Consider the following 20,305-nt stretch of genomic DNA (forward strand, 5'->3'; position numbering starts at 1 on the left):
CGGATCGACGGTCAGTCGGGACCGCGGCCGCTGGGAACACCCGGCAGAAGGAGAGCACACCCTCCTTCCGGATCGCGTGGTCGAAAATGGAGTCGGTCACCGGGAACACCCGGCAGAAGAAGAGAACACCTTCTTCCGGATCGACGGTCAGGAACTTGGAGAGAAGATTGATTATTTAATTGATCAGACTGAATCTAGCTGCTGGCTTTGCTTCGGAGCTTAGCTCTGAGGCTCTTGCCCGGCCGGATTCAGGATCAGAACAGGGGTCTGGTCGTCGGTCGGTCGGACTTATATACCCGAGAGCCTTCCCTCTCTCTCGTATCACGCGAGAGAGAGGGGGTTCCCAGTGGCGTGCGCGATTGTCGCGCGGTGGGACGCACATACGCGCCGGGTCTCTCAAATTCGGGGCGGACGTTCGGCCCCGAGACCGTTTGTAACGATGTTCGTTACAGTATCAATTTTTAATTAGACATGTAAAATAATTTAAAAAATTAATTAATCTCAACTTTGTGTGATAGTTGCAGTTTGTCTCCATAAACATTATTTTCTTATTTTATATGTCAAAAATTATTGTAATGTGGGATCTTTGTGATTCAAATGTCACCAAACGACATTAATTGTATAATTTTTAATTAATTAAATAATCAAAATTTTGATTACTTATTTAATTAAAAATTATACAATCAATGTCGTTTGGTGACATTATCTCAAAGTTCCATTAAACCAATAAAATTATTTTTAAATTGATAAAATGTAAAATGCAGGTTATAGTTTTTACAAAATAAGATGTTTATATTTTGTAGAAAAAGATTTCTAATGTCGGAGAGTCGCTGAAAGCGAGAGCGAGAACGAATGAGGAATAAGCGAGATAACTAACATCAAAGAATTCCAAAAAAAATTTTTACTATAGAAAATAAAATTATTTTATTGCGCATTTTATCAGTTTGAAAATTAATGAGATTTTTGTGATTAAAATGATATCAAACACGACATAAATCGGATAATTTTTAATGGAAATGTAATCAAAATTTTTATTAATTATTTATGAAAAATTATCCGATTTATATCATGTTTGATGTCATTAATCACAAAAGTCTCAAAAATCCATTACAATTATTTTCAGATCAATAAAATGTGAAATGTGAAAATTTTAGTTTCTATAATAAGGTAAAATATAATACGAGACTGGAGATAAAGAAACACTCCTGAACAAGATTTGGACCTCTGCTAGTTATCTCACTTGTTGTTCGTTCGCTCTTGCTTTCAGCGACTCTCTGACATACTGCTTACGAAGTAGTGGGGGATATACGTTACAAAGAAAAAAACGGACTACGTTTTTATCTCTTTCTGGCGGATAATAGTGGAGAAAATATAGCGATATGTAGGATGAAAACGTGTGTAGGTGAAAGCATGATGCGCGCGCGTGTGTGTGTATACTGAACTGATGCGCATCAAATGTGACTGTTTCAAAAAGGATCAGATCAGTAAAGGCGTAGGTCAGTGCCAGGAGAACAAGCAGGATATGGACATGAGTAAGTGTAAGTATAATAAAATACTTATATTATTATCGGACAGATGCATAATTTCATTTTTCCTTTCTTTCTCACTCTTTTTTCTGTAAATAAAAAAAAAGTTGATATATATTTGATATGTTCATTACAGCAAAAAGCAATAGCAGTGTGAGGAGACCCGGGAGGCCGCGGACGGTGCCACTCGCTGCGGAAACAGCAACGGCGACGGCGCCGCTCGCGACATTCACGAGGGTGGCAACGGCGACGGCGGCGATATTAAGGCCGTATCAGACTAGCGACTCGCGGCTGCGACTGCGACTGCGATTGCGTCTGCGTCTGCGACTAGTTATTCTCCAATCACACTTGCAATTGACAAATGCGATTGTAGCGGCTCATGTTAATATATTTTCTGAGCTAAATCTTCTATGCTGTTAGCACGATTGAACCTTAGAAGATACATTTTGAAATATTTTGAATAAAGTGTTATTATTACAACATGGATATAACAAACCAGCGATTGAGAAATAAGAAAAAAAGAAAATATGCGCACTTTAAGTTTATTTAATTATTAAAGGCTATTACGACAGTCTTGTTCTTCAAGAAAGATATGGGTGAAGCCATGGGTGGCAAGAAGAAAAGAGAAAGGTTGTCATCACAATTTTTTTTTTAGAATTACAATTGGAGGATCCAAATAAATTTCGCAGGTAAGTACATTAAGCACTTTAATTCTGTATTATTAAGTATTTTTTTACTTTTTACATACAAATAGTAAATATATATTTACTATATATATGTATATTCTTCAATATTTAATTTAACTTTTATTTTTCTACGCAGATGTCTTCGAATGAGTGCGGATATATTTGAAGATCTTGTTATCAAGATAACACCTTTGATTCGGAGACGTGACACACATCTCAGAGAAAGCATTTCACCTGTTGAAAGACTATCAGTAACTATCAGTAACATTACGTCACTTAGCAACTGGTCAAATTTCTCTTGGATATATCTTATTTTTAACTTCTATAATTTAAGTATTATATTTTTAAAAAATTTTTGTTTATTTTATAGGCGGAACTCAAGAATGAATTTTAGACTTGGACAGACTATTTCAGGAATAATAAAAGATACGTGCCGTGCTTTGAGACTCTTTCAAGAACAATATCTAAAATTTCCTGATTCTGAAGATGAATGGAAAGTAGTGGCTCATGATTTTGCAGATATGTGGAATTTTCCATATTGCTTTGGAGCCATGGATGGCAAACATTGTCGCATTGATCCACCTTTAAGATCTGGGTCTTTGTATCATAATTATAAAGAAACATTTAGCATTGTTTTGCTCGTCGTCGTTGATGCTCAACTTAGATTTATTTATATCGATGTCGGTACTAATGGCAGAGTGTCTGATAGAGGAGTGTGGAACAAAAGCACATTGAAAAATCTTTTGGACAAAAATAAATTGAAAATTCCACAGTCGAGTCCTTTACGAAATACTGACAACGATTTTCCATTTGTTATTGTAGGTGATGAAGGTTTTACATTATCTGAAAATTTGTACTTTTTTAAGGTATTTGTACTTATACCTTTCCCTAAAGAACAATGTTCTGGAAAAAAAAATAGAAGAATTTTTAATTATAAGTAAGTTGTATCTTTCAAAAGAAGAGTCATATATAAACATTTTTAATTTTTATACAAATTTTTAAGAAAAAAAACTTAGAAATTAGCAAAAAAATTGTATTAACACGTTTTTTTATTGCAGACTGTCTCGTGCCAGAAGATATTCTGAAAATGCATTTGGTGTCATGGGCAGTCGTTTTCAAATTTTCAGATCTCCAATGAGATATGATCCAGATGACGCTCGTGATATTATAATAGCCATATGTTGTCTACACAATATGCTTCGCACTAATGCTGTTGGCCGTGCCATGTATACACCACCATGGTATATAGATTTAGAGGACGAGCAAACAGGACATTTTTTGCCTGGTGACTGGAGAAACGAATCAATGCAAGGTTTAGTAAGGTTTCAAAATCGTGGAGGCTACCGACATGCTAATTACGCTTTAGGTTTACGAGAAATTTGGTGTGAATATTTCAATGGTGTGGGAGCAGTCCCATGGCAGGATAGAGTTGTGTAAAAATAAATAATTTATGAAACAAAAATGAATAGAAAGTTATTTATATCTGTTAATGTTTTATTTTTATGTTTTATTTAATAAAAATGTATGCTATTTTTATAAACTTTAGTTACAAATTTTAAAAACAGTTTTTCATGCTTGTTTATAAAAACAAAAAAATAGTACAGGTTTTTCTCAATAAAAATATATGTATTTAATATATTTATTTAATCACAGTAGCTTTATTCACAGAATGTTCTCTTTAAGTATATAGTTAACTAAAATAACATTATTTGACAACTTAATAACATTAGTTGACAAATAATAATTAGTAGAAGCATTCTATTAATAATAGAAGTTGTTAGTTTTATATATAAAACTAACAAAACAAAAATCTTTGGATATTTTTAAAAACTAAAATATGCAATATTTAGGTATTAACATCATAATAACATAACCGAGAAAATAAAATTATAAATTAAAAAAACTCGGAAAAAAATTAATTGTAGTATACTTTAAAGTGTAAAACAATTAACAAATTAAAATACTGACATAATCTAACCTTAAACTCCTCAAAATTGTGTTAACAGTTTCAAAATTTTATCTTCACAGTCTTTTTGGCTATTTGGAGATAATGATCGAAGCCTGCTTTCTAATAGTGCCAAAGTATGAGCTGAATCATTACATGTTTTGGTTGGAGGTGGGTCTGACTGACAAATTTGTTTTAAAACATCTATAGCTTCATCTATTAGAATTTCTGATTTTTTCGATTTTAAACCTCTCTTATGAAATAATTGTTCTGATGTTTCTGATGGTCGCTTGCTAATTACTGTAACAGGATTAGTTTGTTGAGGAGATTTGTTTGATATTGGAAGAGATTGAAATGATGAACACATTTCATCAGGCGGAAGTATATTATTGACTGTAGTTGGTTCAAAGTCACTATACAGGGTGTCCCAGAACAACCTTCCGTCCGTAAAATGACGTATTTCTGACACAATTCTAAGACAATTTTTCCTTTACCAAAATTTGATTTGAAACGTAGTTTTTGAGTTATAAGCAAAAACAGTTAGCAAATCACACGTCGAGTATAGAAGGCAGGCAGGAGCGGCGCGGCGCACCGCGAGCGCGGGCGCAGCTGACCGTCCGACGAGTGATTACCGCCGCATGAGTCGCTAACTATTTTATCTTATAACATAAAATTATGCTTTAAATAAAATTTTGTTAAAGAAGAAAATGTCTTATAATTACGTCAGGAATAAGTGTTTCTTAAAATAACGTCGGACGCTGCGATCAGCTGATTGTTACACGCGATGTGTCTTTCAGCTGAGCCGGAAAATCAATATATCGATCGGTTTGAAGTCGTCGACGACTTCAAACCGAAGAAGCATCGCCGTCGCGGAGACGGTTATTTCTCTCTCTCTTTTTCTCACTCACTCTGTCCCTTTCTTTTACGCACACACTCAGCCATACACACATCGCGTGTAGCAATCAGCTGATTGCAGCGTCCGACGTTCGGCAATCCGAAACAACTTTTAGTCATTAAAGTAACGTTCGCGGTGCGTCGCGCGGTGCGTCCTGCCTGCCTTCTGTACTTGATGTGTAATTTGCTAACTATTTTTGCTTATAACTTAAAAATTACGCTTTAAATCAAATTTGGGTAAAGGAAAAATTGTCTTAAAATTGTGTCAGGAATACGTCATTTTACGGACGGAAGGTTGTTCTGAGACACCCTGTATATACTAAAAGAATTTTGATCAGAAAATTGCGAATCTGTTTCTATATCTGTTTCCTTTGGTATTAACATACATTTCTAAAAAAGAATTGATAGAGAAGAGTTTATACATTGTCATTTGCCAAATTTATAATAGTATATTATATCACAGGTGCGTGGAAAGTGGCACTTACGCGCTTGTTTTCCGTGCGCGAAGTAGCCGATTGGGACACGCAACGCACTTACACATATTTTATTATAATTTATATTTTATATTTTATTACAATAAAAATTATTTTAAAAAATAATTAACCTGCAATGTTTCATCATAGTAGTAGATGTTGGCAAATTTTGATACGTCTTGTATACATGATGTACCACTATCACTCACTATATTATATTGTGAAGTTTCCGAATTTAACATTGCCTGGGTGTATGAAATATTTGATTGCGAGTCTCTTTGAACACAGGTCTTTTGGAGGAACATCAACCTCTCAAACATGTGCCACTTAGGCTTGTATATATTGTCTGTGCCAGCTTCACTGCGTTTTAATTGTTTTACAGTTTTTAAGTTTCTTGTAGAAGTATCTTTTATATTTTTAAAACGGTTCGATACCATAGTACCTGTTAATAACATCAATAAAAATTTATTTATTACTTATTTATTACTTATTCAATAATTTTCTTGTTTTAGTATAACCTCAATTCCGTTTAATTTCTACAAAATTACAATTCTTTAATCTATTTTCATGTTAATTGTAGGAAATATTAATCATAGTAAATTATAAATTATAAGCAATTAGCTGATTGTTATTTATTCCTGAGATTTACTTGTGAAATTTGAACTCAATTGCTGGGCTATTTCGTCCCATACTGCAATCTTCAGATCGGTTCGTCTATAAATTTCACTCGTGCAATCCCAAAGAATAGGTTTAGACTCTACAAGGTCGACTAAACGATAATCTATTTCTTTAGAGAAATTGTGCTTTGCTGTCATTGTATGTTTTAATAATTTTAAACACTCTGTAACTATATAGCGATTGATTGCGACTGCGACTTGAAAAAAATGGCTTGAAAGCTAAACGACACTCGACAGTCGCAATCGCTGGCCGCTTCTTTCTGATTGGCTGAGCCAGAATCGCAGACGCAGTCGCAGCCGCGAGTCGCTAGTCTGATACGGCCTTTACGCGCCACAGATCTAACGACGCGGCTCGCTAGAGAGACGGCGACAAAGCAAAAAAAGGTTAATTTTTTTATATTTATTTTATATTTATATTATAAATATAATTTATTTTATATTTTATATTATAAAGAACAATCAGAGAATGAAAAAATATATGCATTGTAATCGAATAAATTTCATATAAATATATGTGCGTATACGTATGTGTGCGCAACGCTAGTAAGGGCGGTAATACTTTATTCGATCTCAATGAAAATACATATATTTTCTTATTTTCTTGCTTTAGTTATATCCATACGCAAATATATAGATTAAATTTTTCGTATTGTTTTGAAATGATTAAATAATGATACATGTATTGTGTGGTTGTGATGTATGATTGTGTGGTTGCGTATATGTATGTGTGAGGTCTTTAAAATATTTCTCATATTCTAAGTTTAAAGAAATTTTATGATAAAGTAATAACTGGCATATATTTTAATATATTACTAATTATTTTCAATGTACATAATGTGATTTTTAATAAGTGAATTGCAAATAATAATAATATATTGAAACACACGCTGGTTATTATTTTACAATTTCAGTATTTATTTATATATATATATATATATATATATATATATATGTATATATAATATTATACAGGCATACACAAACACATATTCAATACATATATTTATCAATAGGTAATAATAGGCTTTGGAGAGCTGCTGACCTTACTAAACTACGTTCTTAATTATGATCTATCTTTTCTAAAAAAATTGAAGGTTAAATTATAAATCAAGGGTGCATCATAATGGTTATAGTTTTGACATATATTTATGTTTGAAATCATTTCAAAATAATAAAAAAAAAATTAATTATATTCGCGTGTAATAAATGTGTGTCTAAATGCGTATTACAATGTGTGTACGTGTATGTGATATTTTATATATATGTATAAATATAAAAATACATTTTTTTACAGCATATCAATAATGCAGTGCGGCGGGCATTACAAAAGAATGTCGAAAGAGGAGGTACATCGCAGGTGTACATACGCATCTACGACATATATGCCTGCGACGTATTTTTCGTCAAGTGCGGGATATCCTGCAGTACCAGCATACCATGCCCGTAACGCCTACATTACCAGAATACATGCCCGTTACGTCTGCAGCACCAGGATATATGTCTGCAGCAGGATTTGGGTCGCAATAATTTTTTTTTATTTTATGTTTATTTTATATTGTTTTTTATTTTATAATTATAAGTTATTAAAGTCGCTAGTATTTAATTATAAACAACAGGTTAATTAAAAACGACTAGCCAAAATTATTCAATTTATTTACACGACGTTTCGACCATATGGTTGTGGTCCTTTTCAAGTGTAACTATAAAGAAAATAAATAACGGATCAAACTTTGATATATGGATACAATTTTTAACGGATTTAAGCCAAACAATACAACATAATGGCGTTATAAAACTAGTCTACTCACACGTAAATTAAGAAAGAGAAGAAAGAATCCAATGGGACATGTTTAAAGGTAGAACTTAATGATGGAATAATTAAATATGTCACTTAGTTAAAAACAATGGTTATTAATTTTGAGATGAACACAAACAAGGAGACACGTCATGTCAGCATGAGTTTTTGAACGAAACTGTCAATGGTTAAAAGGAAAACGACTGTTCAAACGACCTTTATAATTTTGTCATAAATATTATTTAAATTTTCAGTATCTCTTTGTAGATCAATCGTGGAGTTAAATTTCTTAATAAAAAACATTTCAGCTATTTCTCTTTTCTTAATAAATTTTTCATTGTGTAAAATAATCGGATCGTCCCACTCAAAATCATGCCCAAATTCAACTCTGTGTTTGCTAACGACTGATTGATTGGTAGGATGTAATTTTATATTGTTAAGATGTTCTCTAATACGTGTGCGTATATGTCGCTTTGTTTGGCCTATGTAAAGCGCATCGTAATCCTTACACTGTAATTTATAAACAACATCAGTTCTAAAGTCAGTATGTGTTTTTTTTATTTTGTTTCTTTATTTTATGTATTTTTATTTTATATATTTTATATATTTTTATTTTATATTTTTATATATTTTTATTTTATAATTTTATATATTTTTATTGTATATATTTTATTTTATGTATTTTTATTTTATATATTTTATATATTTTTATTTTATATATTTTATTTTACGTATTTTTCTTTTATATATTTTATCTATTTCTATTTTATATATTTTATTTTATTTCATGTATTTTATTTTATGTATTTTTATTTTTTTATAATATGTAAAAATTTTCAAGTTGTAACGAGGCACCCCCCTATTACTAACGACAGCCTCATTCCCGACCGACCATCAGTCGGAAGTCCGCTGCCCGAGGATCATCAACCGGGCAAAAGCGGAGGTGCGGTGCGCCTTTTTTTATTCCTTTCAAACTCGCGGCCTTTACGACCGACGGATCTCGGTTAGCGAGAAACTAAGTCCCGCTCGGATACCGTCCGACCGTAACCACCCGAGTGGCGACACGGTCTCGATACTCACCGAAGCCTCGAACTCCGCCGCCCGAGCACGGAGAAGCCCGAGGTCGCGACGGCGTTCAAAAATGTTAACCGAACCTTCCAGAAGAATTATTCAACGTAATTCTTCTGGAAGGGGAAGCCGGCGACTAAAAGAGAGGGCAAAGAAGCCCGGATAAAAAGAGCCACCGCACCGACTGCGGAACCAAATCCGTTCCAGCTTTCGACAGCGGGATATGCTCCAGGAAGCCTCCGAAATTCGATCCTAGCACAGCCTACGAAAAAACGCGACCGAGAGTTCTCGATCGTCGCTGAGGGTTCTCAGCGTCACCAAGGCAATCCTTCAAACGCCTCGACAGAATCCGATCGGGTTGGAGCGTACTCCATCTCCGCTGAGCGTTCTCAGCCGGATTCTAAACCAATCGAATAACAAAACTTCCGACCGTCCAGAAACCAGCGGACACCACAGTCTCGGGGCGGAGAGTGTGTCACCCCCGACGAGAGTTCTCGTCGTCCGCCGGACCCATCCTCCAAATCGAGTCAAATCCTCCACCAAAGAACATCCATCCGATACATGACCAACGCAACAAAAACGAACGCCAACAACACACTGTAATACGCCGTCACGAACGATATCTCGCACGCCGCTGTCAGACCGGCCCTTTAACCCCTAGGCTACTGTGGGCGCCTATAGGCGCTTAGAAATTTTGCGTTTGTGACACTGAGAGCGCCTATAGGCGCTCGACGCAGTTTGGCTTTCTGACACGGAGGACGTCTATAGGCGCCCTGAAAATTTTATCGATATTTATTCCGATAGATCTTATCTCAGTTAGACGAGAATGAATGCTAATTTCGCTGGTACATATTTCGTTAGTCACCTGCTATTTAAATATTTAAATATTAGCGAAATATTAAAAAAAGGAAAGTTAGAGGGAGTGGAGGCACGTGCTCCGTTGTTCGCATCGTCCGAAGCAGACAACAAAAAAAATTTTGAAGACATCACTTCGTACCGTGGTAATTATTCTCACCTCATCGAATCGTTCCATATCGCTTCTCATCCCACAAATTAAATTTAAATTTTACAGTTATTTTTTTGTTTTATCCCTAGAGTGAAACATTGGAATAAGAAAATGAACAGAAAAACATGTAAACATGATACACCAGATAATTCTGATTCTGAGGAAACAACTGATTTTGAAATGCCTGTTCCTTTTTACAAGCGTAAATTGAAAAAACGTCGCCTTTCATTCTCTTCATCGAAATCAGAAGATAATAGCACAAAAGTTGCACCAAAGCAAACAAAACGTAAAACTACATTTTCCTGGACACAAAGAGATTTTCAACCTACAATTTACGAATTTGATGACCAGAATAGTGGAATCAAAACAAATATAACTAGGAAATCATCTATTCTCGAAATGTTTCAAATTTTCTTTTCGGAAGAGCTCATAGAATTCATTGTCCAGCAAAGTAACAAATCTTTCGAAAATAGTACAAGAGGCGATATAAATAGTTCTAATGCAACTACTGTTCCCGAAATGTATAATTTTTTGGCCGTTACCATGCTAATGGCGCGAATACATAAAATATCTATATCAGAATATTGGTGTAAAGATAAGCTGATAAGAACAGAATCGTTTGGAGAAATAATGTCAAGCGATCGATATACACTATTACTAAAAAACTTGCATTTTTGTGATAACAACATTACAAATCACGATCCAATTATGAAAATACGCTATATTGTTGAACAATTAAGAACATCCTTTAAAAATGCATTTTATCCATATAAAAAATTATGTATAGATGAAAGTTTGTTATTGTTTAAAGGAAGATGTTATTTCAAACAATATGTACCGTCAAAAAGAAGCAGGTTTGGGATCAAATCCTTTGTGTTGTGTGATAGTAAAACAGGCTATTCAAGATTTACTTGTATATTCCGGGGCAAACATGATAATTTCTGAAGATATACCATCAAAATCAATAGGAAAGTCCGGACAGATAGTAATGACACTTTTTAAACCTTATCTTGGAAAAGGTCACACACTCGTGATCGACAATTGGTACAACAGTCCCAGTTTATTCCTCGAATTACATAAAAACTTAACCAACGCATACGGAACGGTAAGAAAAAACCGGTTGGGTATACCAGAATTGAATAAAAAGATTAAAAAAGGAGAATGTGTATTTCATTCAACAAAAAATATATTAGCTTTGAAATGGATGGATAAAAGGGAAGTGTGGATGATTTCCACTTATCATTCTGCCAATATGATTGATACAAATAAGATACATTATCTAACAAAAGAAAAAAATAATCAAACCACAATGTGTAATTGATTACAATAACACAATGGGGGCGGTTGACAAAGTTGACCAGATTTTATATAATTTAAATTCTACCAGGAAAAGTTTAAAATGGTACAAAAAAATTTTTTTTTATTTATTGGATTTGGCTGTATATAATACATTTATTTTATACAAGTATGTAACTGGAAGAAACCTATCTTTTTCTAAATTTCATTTACATTTAATAAAACAAGTTTTACACAAATACCGCGCAGGTAGAATTTAAAATTTTAAAACGTATTTTTATAATAGCATTCAATATATATATTATATAAATACATATATTTATTATTATTGTAAATACACGTATTCATAACTTTTTTCACACACATTATGGTATAAAATACAACATAGAGATAATTATATACTCAATACCTAATATGTATTATAAATAATAAACAATTTATTTGCACTTATTACATACAGATAAAAATGAGAAAAGTATATGATATTAGATATATATAGTGTTATATACACATATATATTTCTCAAATTAAACACATTGTAGCATATTTAGTTCTATATTTATTGCATGTTTAGCATATGCAAAACCATGATATAATAAAGCTATGTACAAGATGAAGTAGATGTGTGCAAAGTGTCTAAGAGATATCAAATATGATAAAATATTTATATCACAAATATATATAATACTATACATTTATAAAATTAAAGAAAAAGTTTAACAATTTATTTGTATTTATTGTATAGAGATTGATCGAAATCATCATAAATGACTAAAGGATAGCATCGCTCCCGCTAATCGCTCGTCACCAATTAAGAGCGTCTCTCCGAATTATCTTGCGCGCCCAATCTCAGGCCGCCGCTCCGCTATTGTCCGAGGTTCGAGATAACGAACACGGAGCCTCGAGCAATAACAAATAACAACACCAGGTAATGAAGTCCTTCTGGAAGATTCTGACAAACAATCCGACTACTTCAAAACAGGCAAAAACTGCCACCGGTAGTGTCGTCAGAGTTAGAAAAATCAAGAATCTTCTAGAAGGATCCAAGAATATAAAAGATCGACCACCAAAACGATTCATGTCACTGCTTTCTAAGCAATAGGATATCGCAAATTGTCTTCACGTAGCTCGCGCGAAATAATAACAATTGCGACACCCGCAGCTCGCGTCAGTCTCGCGGCACGATTTATCTCCAGCAAGCCGCTCCCTTTTTTTGTCTCGTCATAGCTCGCGACTGCCGGACTTTGATCGCCTCTAAGCGAAATCTCGCGGATTGACCGATCTGTCTCGATTACTCTACTCAATCTGTAAATATTGTAAATATACCTGTGTTAATTTGAATCTTTTATTAAAATGTGTGCAAATTACAAGTCGCGTTCGTCACCTGTTTGCCTCAGAATACACCTAGTGCTCTGATCCGACTCTCCTTCACTCCCGACAATCGTGGAATTCCCCTCACTCGCTAATTTAACTTAACTCGCGAACAGAGATAAAAATAAGTATATAACATTAGATGTACAATGTTATTTATATATAATTCTTAAATAATTAAATATTTTGTTTATATTTATTGCACACATTTTGCATAACGATTTCTCGCGCACATGGCTTTGCATGGCAATAATTTTGGTCGAACAAAGAAATGCAACAGAATGTGAATATATATCATTTGACATATATACATATGGAACGTCAATATGTAAAAAGAAACGTATAATGCCAGTACACGTTAGATCGCCCCTGGCTTTATATATAACATATATAATATAAAATATATTTATAGAATATTTTATACATAGAATAGGCCTCATCCATCGCCCATTCTTGTAAGACGCAAACATTATATTTTCGTCTTTCCGATTTGTTAAAATATTTTATATATAGAATTGGCCCCATCTATTGCCCATTCTCGTAAGACGCAACCATTATATTTTCGTCTTTCCGATTTGTTAAAATATTTTATATATAGAATGGGCCCCTCCATCGCCCATTCCCATGAGAACGCAACCATAATGTATTATTTTCTCTCCGAATACAAAGAAATCAATAATATTGAAGCGCCTTTTTCCAATGATACATTGGATTATCATTTTGGAAAAGGTGACAGTTCATTTTCTGCTATAATATTAAGAAAATGTTGCCTCATGTATTCCACACGATTGGAATATTTCTCGTTACAAGGATTTCCTCCTAATGTTACAGTTGTGGCGAAAGCTGCAGCATAAATTCGACAACATGTGCCATCAGGTTGTACTTGAACCTTTGCAAATATTATATCATTTGCACTTATTTGTGAATAACAAAGATGAATGTAATTTTTTTCTTTAGACACCAATTTATCGTATGTACAACCGGGTAAACTATCGTACACTCGAAGCTTGGTGCCGTCAAAAAATATACATCGCCAGTGATCACTACAATTTCCTCCAATAATTTGTTAGCTTTTGTCGCTATGACTTGCTTCAATTAAATGAAGATATTCTAAATATAGCACACTTTGTGTTTCAAAATGGGATTTATTTCTTACGACGCGTAAAAATCGGTCCAATGATTGGTCGTTTAGTTTGCTACGTACAGGTAATACAGTGTCTCTTACTAAATTAAAAGGAATAACCTGGTTATCGAGAAATTCTTCTTATCTCGCTATATCATCTTCAGTTAGTTCTTCTTTATTTTGTAAATAACTAACAATGATGTAATCGTCATCTTGTTCCGCATTTGTCAGAACAGTAACAGTAGTATTAGTTGCTTCCATTGGTAAAATATTGGATTCGCAACATTGACTTTCTTCGATAATATTTTCGTCTACATTATATTGTCGACGACTTTTTCGACCAGTAAATTTTTTGGCTGCTTCTTGAGCTTCTATTATATGTTTAGGATTTCTAATAGGTATATGTCTATTATGTCGACTATCCAAGATTTTGGGCAGCATGCAATCATAATAGAAACGTGTTAAAAAAGACAGCATTTGAGTATTCCAAAATACATTGTCCCTATTAACACGTACTATTTTTAAGCTTCTTGGCGTCCACACAGTGAAAATACAATAATCTCGCTGCGTTACATTTAACTTGATAGAAAAATCGATGTTTTGGATTCATTTTCTCTGGATTTTTCTTATTAAAAACGCTTTTTAATTGAAGCAGCGTCTTTATAGCCTCTTCCGCTGTTAAATGTTCAGCTGATAGAGGACATTTTATTTCTACTAAGTCATCTTTATCTATGAGCTCATCAGGAGAAGCACCCAAGCATGGATTTTTAACATCAATGAATAATCCGCAAGTTTTAATCGTCTTTTTTAGTATTTCGGCCAATTCTTTTTTTGCAATTTTTTCCCTTTCGCGACCATATTTCATAGCCGCGGTATCGATAGAGGGAGGGAACAAAATGTTCTTTACAATTGCGGCGCAAGATGTTGTCGGTCTCATGCGACATACGATTCCAAAATTAGACACTGTTAACATTTCTTGTCTCAATGACTGCCACAAATCTGATTCACTTTGCTCCACTGTATCACGTTCTATTTGTCTCCAATTTTTCTCATTTTCAAACAACTTTTCCAAATGATTTTGTCGAAGTTGCTCTAAAACATTGGGTGGAAGATCTGGTTTCTGTGATTGTGGACCATAATAACTATCTGTTCCTTGTTCTCTTTTAAATTTTTTTGACCTTTCATTCATTTCTCGAGATTTTCTGATTCTTGCAACTTTAGTTTGTCGTCGCTTTTCCAGAGTCTCGACAATGGGAGGAACATTTTTACCCATATTTTTATGTACTTCCGTGAGAACTTGTTGGGTATTATGTTGCACAATTGCTCCTGCAACTCTAACATTATAGGAACCTCTGTTAGCAAAATTAATACGCTTTCCAGCAACTTCTTTGCAAATTATCGAATTAAATGATTCTGCTGGATTGTTGATAAATTTCCGCAATAAGCTGTCAGAATATCCACTCAAATAAACGATAGCATTCTCTACTTTCTGATAAAGACCGTGCTGACCGTGAGAAACGGTACATAATTCTTCGTTTCATCACAGTTACTTATACCGCGTTCCTTACATCGTTTATGTTCACCAAATATATGGCTAGGAATATTTAATATATCTTTTTGTAATTCCATAAGCTTCTTATGGTCAGGTTGCATTTCTTCTTTTCGCAAATCAATTGCTTTTACTACCTCTTTTTGTATTTTTAATATGTTGTTTTTTACATTTCGTAGCTGGACGAAACTACGCTTTCTATTCATCTTTTGTTGAGTTGTCATTGCTACAGCTCTCAACTTTTTGCACAGATTCCGAAGCAAATGATTCGTGCATTCTATTTTTTTAACGATTATCTTTTGTTTGCAATATGGTTTGCTATCAAGGATGGCCTGATAAACACTACTATTACCATTAGCAATAACCGTTCTATAAATTATTCCATGTATTTCCAAGCTACTTTTGAAGCCTTCTGCAATGGCGTCGCTCTCCATGCTTGTAGAGCTTACATTACGAGCGAAATTTTTGTAACATTTGTGATCTCTTGGTTCGATTCCGTTTCGTTCCGCAAAATTACAGAGGGAACAAAATTTGTTGCGGATACCAACGAAGAATACCTTTTTCGTGCGGTAACCAATTATAGCACCAACACCGGAAAGTGAATCGTAGGTGTTGCCGTATGATCTCTTGATCCAACTACCATCTACTACAACGGTTATATACGGAATACCGTTTATAGTTTCATTTCTTTCAAGAGTGAATTGCTTTTCAGCTTCGCCAGCCATTTTCGTATTTTCCATAGCTGTTTTCTCGAAATCATTGATTACATTTTCTCGATATTTTGTATAAGTTTTATCAGACATACATGGAATATTGAGCAAAACCAATTCCAGTCGTAACAGTTTCTGCTACAACAGCCGTATTAACGTCCAATGTTTCCGGTTCTGTAGGTTCTGACCAGATGTTGGCTTCGTAATGGCACATTTGGCATTTGAAGAACAACTGCGTCTTAAACCCATAGCGACAAGAATTTACTATTTCTATTCCTTGTGCATGATTATCGAACGTTCTATGAATTTCATTCCATAGAAAAGAAATATCGACAATGCGGCCTTCAGGCAATCTTTCCTGGATATCGTATCCAGAAGGCTATTTTCAATAACAAAATCTTTATTATCTTCGCAAAATTCGACATTTTGTTCTACATTATACATATCTGTATTTGACTCCTGACAGTGCATTATTTGACTATTATCCATGCTTTTGGAGTCATTTGAATCTTTGTTATTTTTACAAAGTTCAGTATCTTGTTCTACATTATACATACCTATATTTGACTCCTGACACAGCATTGTTTGAATATTAACTTTCGAATCCATCATATCGGAAAATAATTCTTCCGATTTTTTAAAATCGATAGATTCATCGTTAATATTCCTAATGCTTCTGGAGTCATTAATTTCTTCTACCTCTCATTCCTTTTAGTAACTTTCGCCTGTAAAGAAATAAAGATTAGTATTTTGTAAAATGTTAAAAAATAAGGTATTATGTGATAATTATGTATATTATGTTACTTATTTATATATCTAGAAAAATTTCTGAAAAAGTGCAGTCTTTTGTTTATTTATTAGTAAAAATTAAATTAATATTATTAAATATACAATAGTTTATGACTAAAACTATTGTGTGATATAATAGATATTTTGAAAATATAAATATTTTTTTTATTTAGAACAGACATGCAAACCGCATCTAATATGTATTTATTATAATATGTATTATACAACAATCAGCTCACGAATAAATCGCCTCTGGGATTTTTTCTACCAGTGCGTACATGCAAATCGCATCTGGTAGAAAATATTACAACCAGCTCACGAATAAATCGCCTCTGGGATTTTTTAACCAGTACGTACATGCAAATCGCATCTGGTATCAAATGGTACTAATTACTATTAGAATACACATAATCTCTATTTTTAGTTAAAAATATAAATAAGCGAAAGACTGCATTGTTTTTTTCAAAGATTTTTTCCAGATTATATGTTCTGTGCACACAATCTCAAAATCAGAAGTATATTTTGTTACATAGAAGAAAAGAGTAATAGTATTGTCTTTCATTCACTGACAAGGGAACTGTCGGATGTGTCCCTCACCGATTTTAATGAGCTTTGGATATGTTGTAGAACATAAAAAAATATTAGACCCATATTTTTTTTAGCGGCGTATCTCAAGGTTTAGAGGTTGAAACAATTCCTCGAAGAATAACGAATTTTTCCTTTTTAGCGAATATCTTTGAAATTATAGGACATATGAAAAAATGTTTTATACAAAAGTTTTATGGTATTTTGTATTCTTTACAATAGTATAATTGTATTTTTCAAAAATGTCAAATTTTTTAATTTATTTCACTCCTTATTTTGCAAAATTAAAAAAATTTTTGAAGAACAAAAATTAAAAAATATTGAAAGTCAAATTCATCCATGTATAATAATATGTGGGTTCCACGAATCAATTTTGAGAAAACAAGATGATAACTTCGTACTATAGGCGCTGCGCTATAAGTTGTGTTGCGTTATTTCGTTAATTGCGACACATTCAATAAAAGCCTCTTGTGTATATATTTATGTTGTGCATATATTGGAACATAAAAATAGATTAATCTTAATGACATAATACGCAACATATTAAAAAATAAATTAAAGAATAAAAGAAATAGTAATATTATATTTCACATTTGCATATATAATTGTAAATATAAATTTATATAATTATTAAATATAATGTAATATATAATTTAATTTAATGAGTTTATTGATTAAAAAATACTATAAAATAAAAATAAAAGAAGGAATAGAAAAAAAAGTTAAAATATCAAAAAAAAAGAAGAAAGAAAGGAAGAAGAAAAAGAGGTTGAAATTGTTACAAACGTAATTTCATATGAATAAGAATTTTTTATTAGGTAGAACTAAAAGAATACCAACATTTGTTGCATGGGTAAGGAAAATTGCCAAAAACCTTAACAGAATTCATCAATAATTTAAAAACACATCTTTTTTAAAGAAATTAGTACAGAATTTGTTCATAAATATATGTCTTACATTTATAACACATATTCATTACAAAGATAATGTTCATAGAAAAAATGTGTTATGTAAAGCGATTTTTTACACCAAGAACAAGTTATTATTGCTGTTTCGCCACAAATATCGCATTTTACTTTAGAATTTTTTTTTAAACAAAATTCTACTGGTGTCTCAAACTCTATTGGTCTATTCTGTATGTATCCACTTTGAAACCACGCATATTTAAATAAATTTTGAAATCTGGGCGACGAGAACTGATAGTGTGTTAATGATTGTAATTTTAAGATATTATTTCTTGCATGAAGATCCAAAACAAGATCTAACAACATAACGGTATCAGAAGTGTTTAATAAAATTCTTCCACAACCGAAATCCGTATATGTCTAATGGACGCATAGTTATACAATTCAACCGACTATTTCGACTGATGGCAGATTATTATCACCTCTTTTTATAGTTTTAAAAGAAATTACAGGAACGTTTGGTCCAAGAGTACAGGAAACATTATTCAAGGCGCCTAATATCTTTGTTCTGGCTTCAAAATCAGGCAAATTAACATCGAATCATGTAAAAACTTGGTTAAAGGAAGTATTTTTTCCGAATGTCGGGCCACAATCGGTATTATTATTAGATTCATGGAGTGGACATTGTCCTAACATAATTTCAGAAACCAAACCAGATTTTGCAACAGATATTGTTTTCTTAACTATTCCCGCCGGTACAACGGGAAAAATACATTTTATATTAGTTCCCTTGTGAGTACATACATGCAGATTATATATGATGCACTTACAAAACATACCCTAATATACAGGGGAAGGGTTCGTGCTCGAATAAGAAAAATTTATTTTTTGGAAAAATTTTCTGGTTTTCTTGGAACTTGAACCTGGGTCTTTCGTATTACTGATCCTGGTCCTGGTGTGTTGAGCTAAATAAGAACTTACTAGAGTAAAGGTTAGATAAGGCATTTATGTTACGTAGTGGGGCAGGTATGGCTCTTGGGCCAATATCGGTTACAGTGCTGGTGAAGGGAGTAAAAAGCGCTTTGATGTTCTGCAAGCGGGGCAGGTATGGCTCTTGGGGCGATATTGGTTACGGAGACGGTGGTGGGACGGAAAAGCGCGTTCTGCACGTGGGGCAGGTATGGCCCATCAAAACAAGTGACGTCACTTGGTAGTTGACCATGTATAACGTCATGCCTGTGAAAATGAAAAAAAGATAATAACACAGGAACGTGCAGGTTTTGTCAAACGCGATGGTATGACGCAACGAAAGAAATAGTATTATCGGTGTCTTATATTACGATGAGCGCCTATTGTTGAAAGAGGTTGCGGAACATCCTCTTTCAACAATAAAAGTAACGGAACTACTTATATGTAAAATGGGAAAGAGGAGCGGGTGAAAGAAATAGATGATTAAAAATAAAATTGCTCACATTTATTGATGCAGATTTTTACTACAAAAATCAAGATTCTTATTACATATAATTAAGGTAATAATTAATTTTTATTAAGTAATAGTACAATGTATTTTTTTTATATTTTATTACACAAAGGTTTACATGTTTAAGTATTACATGTTGGTATGTTTAATACGTTTTTCGTGAAAGAAAATTTTATTAAATAATCGTACAATCAAGCGATCGTTACGTTCGCAATCTTCGGTAAAAAGAGTAAGAAACTGATTAAGATTGTAACCGCTACACATATAATATAAAAATACGCAGCAGTATTGCCCGCAAGTTTGAGAAAAAATTCCTTGTAATTGCTGGGTGTTCCAATGGTGGATGGTGGAATTTCGCCGCAGTCGGAGTAAAAATCCGGAGTACAAAGGGAGTAATCCTTAGCTATCGAAGTGCCTATACCGTATT

General features: G+C 33.3%; 1 protein-coding gene and 2 pseudogenes across 1 annotated transcript in view; 2 read left to right on the top strand and 1 right to left on the bottom strand.

The window, feature by feature from the left end:
• LOC140672728 (uncharacterized) overlaps positions 1–20,305 on the top strand; it is a 193,289-nt gene that overhangs the window by 30,758 nt on the left and 142,226 nt on the right. The gene's annotated exons all lie outside the window — the stretch shown is intronic.
• LOC140672731 (uncharacterized) lies at positions 1,445–7,648 on the top strand (annotated as a pseudogene).
• On the bottom strand, positions 13,453–16,590 carry LOC140672732 (uncharacterized; annotated as a pseudogene).

The sequence above is a fragment of the Anoplolepis gracilipes genome, chromosome 13 (assembly GCF_047496725.1).
Source record: "Anoplolepis gracilipes chromosome 13, ASM4749672v1, whole genome shotgun sequence".
Lineage (NCBI taxonomy): Eukaryota > Metazoa > Arthropoda > Insecta > Hymenoptera > Formicidae > Anoplolepis > Anoplolepis gracilipes.